The sequence below is a fragment of the Salvelinus namaycush genome, chromosome 6 (genome assembly GCF_016432855.1).
Source record: "Salvelinus namaycush isolate Seneca chromosome 6, SaNama_1.0, whole genome shotgun sequence".
Classification (NCBI taxonomy): Eukaryota; Metazoa; Chordata; class Actinopteri; order Salmoniformes; family Salmonidae; genus Salvelinus; species Salvelinus namaycush.
In genome coordinates this window covers 37,591,346-37,600,044 of record NC_052312.1, presented here as the reverse complement: position 1 = coordinate 37,600,044, position 8,699 = coordinate 37,591,346, and positions in this window count along the sequence as shown.

Here is an 8,699-nt window from a genome sequence, read left to right as displayed (position 1 = left end):
CCACCTGAAGAATCACTCCTTTATTGGGGGTGTCTTGCTAATTGCCTATAATTTCCACCTTTTGTCTATTCCATTTGCACAACAGCATGTGAAATGTATTGTCAATCAGTGTTGCTTCCTAAGTGGACAGTTTTATTTCACAGAAGTGTGATTGACTTGGAGTTACATTGTGTTGTTTAAGTGTTCCCTTTATTTTTTTGAGCAGTGTATAAAAAACTATCGGCCTATATCGAATCTTCCATTCCTCTCAAAAATTTTAGAAAAAGCTGTTGCGCAGCAACTCACTGCCTTCCTGAAGACTAACAATGTATACGAAATGCTTCAGTCTGATATTAGACCCCATCATAGCACTGAGACTGCACTTGTGAAGGTGGTAAATGACCTTTTAATGGCGTCAGACCGAGGCTCTGCATCTGTCCTCGTCCTAGACCTTAGTGCTGCCTTTGATACCATCGATCACCACATTCTTTTGGAGAGATTGGAAACCAAAATTGGTCTACACGGACAAGTTCTGGCCTGGTTTAGATCTTATCTGTCGGAAAGATATCAGTTTGTCTCTGTGAATGGTTTGTCCTCTGACAAATCAACTGTACATTTTGGTGTTCCTCAAGGTTCCGTTTTGGGACCACTATTGTTTTCACTATATATTTTACCTCTTGGGGATGTCATTCGAACACATAATGTTAACTTTCACTGCTATGCGGATGACACACAGCTGTACATTTCAATGAAACATGGTGAAGCCCCAAAATTGCCCTCGCTAGAAGCCTGTGTTTCAGACATAAGGAAGTGGATGGCTGCAAACTTTCTACTTTTAAACTCGGACAAAACAGAGATGCTTGTTCTAGGTCCCAAGAAACAAAGAGATCTTCTGTTGAATCTGACAATTAATCTTGATGGTTGTAAAGTCGTCTCAAATAAAACTGTGAAGGACCTCGGCGTTACTCTGGACCCTGATCTCTATTTTGACGAACATATCAAGACTGTTTCAAGGACAGCTTTTTTCCATCTACGTAACATTGCAAAAATCAGAAACTTTCTGTCCAAAAATGATGCAGAAAAATTAATCCATGCTTTTGTTACTTCTAGGTTAGACTACTGCAATGCTCTACTTTCCGGCTACCCAGATAAAGCACTAAATAAACTTCAGTTAGTGCTAAATACGGCTGCTAGAATCCTGACTAGAACCCCAAAATTTTATCATATTACTCCAGTGCTAGCCTCCCTACACTGGCTTCCTGTTAAGAAGGCAAGGGCTGATTTCAAGGTTTTACTGCTAACCTACAAAGCATTACATGGGCTTGCTCCTACCTATCTTTCTGATTTGGTCCTGCCGTACATACCTACACGTACGCTATGGTCACAAGACGCAGGCCTCCTAATTGTCCCTAGAATTTCTAAGCAAACAGCTGGTGGCAGGGCTTTCGCCTATAGAGCTCCATTTTTATGGAATGGTCTGCCTATCCATGTGAGAGACTCATCTCTTCAGTGGGTCATATTATTGAGTGTAGTCTGACCCAGGAGTGTGAAGGTGAACGGAAAGGCTCTGGAGCAACAAAACGCTCTTGCTGTCTCTGCCTGGCCGGTTCCCCTCTCTCCACTGGGATTCTCTGCCTCTAACCCTATTACAAGGGCTGAGTCACTGGCTTACTGGTGCTCTTTCATGCCGTCTCTAGGAGGGGTGCGTCACTTGAGTGGGTTGAGTCACTGACGTGATCTTCCTGTCTGGTGTCGTGGCGGAGATCTTTGTGGGCTATACACGGCCTTGTCTCAGGATGGTAAGTTGGTGGTTGAAGACATCCCTCTAGTGGTGTGGGGGCTGTGCTTTGGCAAAGTGGGTGGGGTTATTTCCTTCCTGTTTGGCCCTGTCCGGGGGTATCATCGGATGGGGCCACAGTGTCTCCTGACCCCTCCTGTCTCAGCCTCCAGTATTTATGCTGCAGTAGTTTATGTGTCGGGGGGCTAGGGTCAGTTTGTTATATCTGGAGTACTTCTCGTCTTATCCAGTGTCCTGTGTGAATTTATGTATGCTCTGTCTTTCTCTCTCTCGGAGGACCTGAGCCCTAGGACCATGCCTCAGGACTACCTGGCATGATGACTCCTTGCTGTCCCCAGTCCACCTGGCCGTGCTGCTGCTCCAGTTTCAACTGTTCTGCCTGCGGCTATGGAACACTGACCTGTTCACCGGATGTGCTACCTGTCCCAGATCGGCTGTTTTCAACTCTCTAGAGACAGCAGGAGCGGTAGAGATACTCTTAATGATCAGCTATGAAAAGCCAACTGACATTTACTCCTGAGGTACTGACTTGCTGCACCCTCGACAACTACTGTGATTATTATTATTTGACCATGCTGGTCATTTATGAACATTTCAACATCTTGGCCATGTTCTGTTATAATCTCCACCCGGCACAGCCAGAAGAGGACTGGCCACCCCTCATAGCCTGGTTCCTCTCTAGGTTTCTTCCTAGGTTTTGGCCTTTCTAGGGAGTTTTTCCTAGCCACCGTGCTTCTACACCTGCATTGCTTGCTGTTTGGGGTTTTAGGCTGGGTTTCTGTTCAGCACTTTGTGACATCAGCTGATGTAAGAAGGGCTATATAAATACATTTGATTTGATTTGATTCAACTGAAATGTGTCTTCCACATTTAACCCAACCTCTCTGAATCACAGAGGTGTGGGGGGCTGCCATAATCGACAGACATGTCTTCGGCGCCCGGGGAACAGTAGGTTAATTGCCTTGCTCAGGGGCAGAATGACAGATTTTTTCCTTATCAGCTCGGGGATTCAATCAAGCAACCTTTCAGTTACTGGCCCAACGCTCTAACCACTAGGCTACCTGCCGCCTCTATTTATACCTGTGTACTCTGTTTGTCTGTTGCCAGTTCGTTTTGTTCGTCAAGCCTACCAGCATTTTTCCCCTTGCTCCTGTCTGTTTCTAGTTTTCCCGGTTTTGACCATTCTCTCTGCCCTGACCCTGAGACTGCCTGCTGTTCTGTACCTTTTGGACTCTGATCTGGATTACTGACCTCTGCCTGCCCTTGACCTGTGGTTTTTCCTGCCCCGTTCTAGCAATAAACTTTTGTTACTTCGACATTGTCTTGCATCTGGGTCTTCCCTGAAACGTGATAGAGGCAGCTTATTCCAATGCTTACCCTATATTAATGCACTAAATGAAGATTTGGCACAACACATTATAAAATATATTGAGACAAATTACAGACAGTAACCTACAAGTAGCAAAATATAACTCAATTGATTGAACATGAAATGTATTTCAATATTTTATTTTTATTTCACCTTTATTTAACCAGGTAGGCCAGTTGAGAACAAGTTCTTATTTACAACTGTGACCTGGACAAGATACAGCAAAGCAGTGCGACAGAGTTACACATGGAATAAACAAACGTACAGTCAATAACACAATAGAAAAGTCTACATACAGTGTGTGCAAATGAAGTAAGATTAGGGAGGTAAGGCAATAAATAGGCCATAGTGGCGAAATCATTCCAATTTAGCAATTAAAAACTGGAGTGATAGATGTGCAGAAGATGAACGTGCAAGTAGAGATACTGGGTGCAAAGGAGCAAAAATTATAGATGAGCTGTGTATAGGTGCAATGATCTGTAAGCTGCTCTGATAGCTGATGCTTAAAGTTAGTGAGGGAGATATGAGTCTCCAGCTTCAGTGATTTTGCAATTTGTTCCAGTCATTGGCAGCAGAGAACTGGAAGGAAAGGCGGCCAAAGGAGGAGTTGGCTTTGGGGGTGACCAGTGAAATATACCTGCTAGAGCGCGTGCTACGGATGGGTGCTGCTATGGTGACCAGTGAGCTGAGATAAGGCGAGGCTTTACCTAGCAAAGACTTAGATGACCTGGAGCCAGTGGGTTTGGCGACGAATATGAAGCGAGGGCCAGCCAACGAGAGCATACAGGCCGCAGTGGTGGGTAGTATATGGGGCTTTGGTGACAAAACGGATGGCACTGTGATAGACTGCATCCAATTTGCTGAGTAGAGTGTTGGAGTCTATTTTGTAAATGACACCGCCGAAGTCAAGGATCGGTAGGATAGTCAGTTTTACGAGGGTATGTTTGGCAGCATGAGTGAAGGATGCTTTGTTGCAAAATAGGAAACTGATTCTAGATTTCATTTTGTATTGGAGATGCTTAATGTGAGTCTGGAATGAGAGTTTACAGTCTAACCAGACACCTAGGTATTTGTAGTTGTCCACATATTCTAAGTCAGAACCGTCGGTTGAAGGCCACAAAGGAGAGTTGTATGGCATTGAAGCTCATCTGGAGGTTAGTTAACACAGTGTCCAAAGAAGGGCCAGAAGTATACAGAATGATGCCGTCTGCATAGAGGTGGATCAGAGAATCACCAGCAGCAAGAGCGACATCATTGATGTATACAGAGAAAAGAGTCGGCCCGAGAATTGAACCCTGTGGCACCCCCATAGAGACTGCCAGAGGTCAGGACAACAGGCCCTCCGATTTGACACACTGAACTCTATCTGAGAAGTAGTTGGTGAACCAGGCGAGGCAGTCATTTGAGAAACCAAGGCTGTTGAGTCTGCCGATAAGAATTCGGTGATTGACAGAGTCGAAAGCCTTGGCCAAGTCGATGAATACGGCTGCACAGTATTGTCTCTTATCGATGGCGGTTATGAAATCGTTTAGGACCTTGAGCGTGGCTGAGGTGCACCCATGACCAGCTTGGAAACCAGATTGCATAGCGGAGAAGGTACGGTGGGATTCGAAATGGTCAGTGATCTGTTTGTTAACTTGGCTTTCGAAGACCTTGGAAAGGCAGGGTAGGATAGATATAGGTCTGTAATAGTTTGGGTCTAGTGTCTCCCTCTTTGAAGAGGGGATGACCGCGGCAGCTTAACAATCTTTGGGGATCTCAGACGATACAAAAGAGAGGTTGAACAGGCTAGTAATAGGGGTTGCAACATTTGAGGCTGATAGTTTTAGAAAGAGAGGGTCCAGATTGTCTAGCCCAGCTGATTTGTAGGGATCCAGATTTTGCAGATCTTTCAGATACTATCTGAATTTGGGTGAAGGAGAAATGGGGGATGCTTGGGCAAGTTGCTGTGGGGGGTGCAGAGCTGTTGACCGGGGTAGGGGTAGCCATTGAAATAGGCCTATAGCCTACTGTATAGTATATTTTAATGCGTCATCTCAGTTTTAATTTGAGGCATCTTTTTATATTTCGCTTGTTTGTATCAATTGCAAAGACATCGCAACCTTGAATTTGTAGTCAACCTTGTTTTGAAGTTATTGGTGTCACAGGAGGCAGATAAACCATGTAATTCTATATTTAGCGGAGATCTTCTGTTTATAAAGTGACGCACGAGGGCAAAAAAGCATCTAACAACCCACTTAGCTGTTCTACAAGCGGTCTGAGACAGGTGTTAGATTACGGTCGTTTTCAAGTGCAAAAAAATGGTTTTGGGAAACAGCTCGGAGATTTAACAATGCGCCTACGATGTACTACCCCCCCCCCCCTCCCCCTTAAAAGAGTTAGATGCACTATTGTAAAGTGGTTGTTCCACTGGATATCATAAGGTGAATGCACCAATTTGTAAGTCGCTCTGGATAAGAGCGTCTGCTAAATGACTTAAATGTAAATGTAAATGTACTTAGCCTTAAGATGCTTTTGGGAAACCGGGCCCTGGATAGCTAGTTTGACAAAGCTGGCTGTAGCCTTGAGCACTTAAAGCAGGGGTGTCAAACTCATTCCACGAAGGGCTGAGTGCCTGCGGGATTTTGTTTTTTTCATTTCAATTAAGACCTAGACATCCAGGTGAGGGGAGTTCCTTACTAATTAGTGACCTTAATTCATCATTCAAGTACAAGGGTGGATCGAAAGCCCACAGACACTCGGCCCTCCGTGGAATGAGTTTGACACGTGACTTAAAGGCTTAAAAAGTACATTGAAGGTAAAACGTTTTTTTTTTTAAATACTTAAAGGTGCAGAAATCTCTTCGCCATTTCCTGGTTGCAATTTTTTTAAATTGTTTGTCGAATTTCAGTTTATGTGACAAAACAAGCAGGTGTAGAGCCCCAAACTCAACTCCGGACCTCGAAGCCAGTGCCACTGCATTTTGTCATTGTTCCCCTCTAATCAGGGACTGATTTAGACCTGGGACACCAGGTGTGTGCAATTAATTATCAGTTGGAACAGAAAAGCATCAGGCTCCGGACCTCGTAGGGTAAGAGTTGAATACCCCTGGTGTACAGAATCATTGTACCATCTAAACCACTGTGAAATATATTTTCAGTAACCAAAAATATTGTATTTTCATCTGTTTGAAGCTGTGGAACAAAACCAAAAGTAAAAGACACGAAAACGAAACTTAAGAATGGGAAGCATAGAAATTGCTCACATAGAACAGATCTACAACTTCTTAGACTTGCTTTCAATGAGAATGTCTGATCTATAACTCTATAAAGTTACATATTGCAGCTTTCATTTAGCAAAAACGATAAAACAAAACTAAATGGCAGTATCATGTGATAAAACAACATCTAACCTTTCAGACATGGACCTTCTAGATTAGAACATTCTAAAAACACTGGTTTTATACTGTGGCTTGAGCAATTAACTAATCAGGTACACCTGGAGTGTGACCTGCCATACAAAACTTAGCTACTCAAAATTAAGACAAATAAAATACTTAAACAATTAACTGCTTACGGTTGGGACTGATAGTAAGCGCTGAGTAGGCTGTGGAAGGATTTGAATGTTGATGAATACAAAACATACAAACACGCTTGCTCTGAAGAAATAACTTTCATACACATTCAAAAGAGTCCAATGCCTCTCCCTCACAGATAGCCTACTTCAGACATGGCATCTTTCCATCTCACAGAGCTTCAGATGGACTTATTACAATAATAAAGTAAAACAGAAATAGATTATTATTAATTAACCCTTTATAACCATTTAGATGGCCATATAAAATATATATTTTATAGCCTACAAACATTTAAATATAATTGATCTACTATCAGTTCAAAATATGTCACTAAAGGGTATTGAACATGAATTGTTGAAATAACATTATTGTTCACTTTATATCAACTTCCAATAGTAGAAAAAAAGGTCAAATCTAGAACCAAAATCGTTCTTCGGCTGTCCCTGTAGGAAACTTTAAAGAACCCCTTTTGGTTCCAGGCAGAACCTTTTGGGGAACCCAATAGATGCCAAGTAACCAGTAAGTGTATGGTGAACGAGATTAGGACACAAGTGCTGAAGCCCCTACCTTTCCCATCAGTGACAATAGAAAGACAATGAGTGAAGCCTGGAGCCGAGGTTATATTAAGACACCAGTCTCAATGTCAACAGTGAAGAGGTGACTCTGGGATGCTGGCCTTCTAGGCAGGGTTCCTCTGTCCAGTGTCTGTGTTATTTTACCCATCTTAATCTTTACTTTTTATTGGCCAGTCTGAGATATGGCTTTTTCTATGCAACTCTGCCTAGAAGGCCAGCATCTCGGAGTCGCCTCTTCACTGTTGACGTTGAGACTGGTGTTTTGCGGGTACTATTTAATGAAGCTGCCAGTTGAGGACTTGTGAGGCATCTGTTTCTCAAACTAGACACTCTAATGTACTTGTCCTCTTGCTCAGTTGTGTACCGGGGCCTCCCACTCCTCTTTCTATTCTGGTTAGAGACAGTTTGTGCTGTTCTGTGAAGGGAGTAGTATGCAGCATTGTACAAGATCTTCAGTTTCTTGGCAATTTCTCACATGGAATAGCCTTCGTTTCTCAGAACAAGAATAAACTGACGAGTTTCAGAGAAAGTCCTTTGTTTCTGGCCATTTTGAGCCTGTAATCGAATCCACAAATGCTGACGCTCCAGATACTCAACCAGTCTAAAGAAGGCCAGTTTTATTGCTTCTTTAATCAGAACAACAGTTTTCAGCTGTGCTAACATAATTCCAAAAGGGTTTTCTAATGATCAATTAGCCTTTTAAAATTATAAACTTGGATTAGCTAACTCAACGTGCAATTGGAACACAGGAGTGATGGTTGCTGATAATGGGCCTCTGTATGCCTATGTAGATATTCCATTAGAAAATCAGCATTTTCCAGATACAATAGTCATTTACCACATTAACAGTGTCTGCACTGTATTTCTGATCAATTGGATGTTATTTTAACCCCAAACCCCAAACCTTTGAACGGTAGTGTACGTTAAGTAGGTCAGGTGTTCCGATGCGTGTCTGGGTGTGGTTTGGCGGATTTCGTTCACTCAGGAGTGTGTGTTGATGATGTACGTGCAGGTGTTTAAGTGTGTTTATTTGTGTTAGTGACTGGTTCGATGTGTGGGGAGGCGTGGTTGAGCGGTTGTGGTTCACTCAGGAATGTGTGTGATGAATAAAGATGTGCAGGTGAGGTTGTTTATAATGCCTGTGCAGTGTTCTGTACATCAGACTGTGTTTTTCCCACGATCTTCCCCCCTCTTTGTGGTGTGTGTGTGTGTTTAAGGCATGTTGTGTGTGTGACTAAGATGATGTGCGTCTCCTTTTTTTCCACACCTAAATGGGCGAAGAAAAACATCAACACATTGGACAATGCCACTACCAGTATCTAATAACAATGTGTTGGAGATTCCAGTAAGAGGATGAATATACAATGACTTTGCAGAAAAGAGGGGCTGAATCATCATGACTATGCAGAAAAAAAGGGGCTG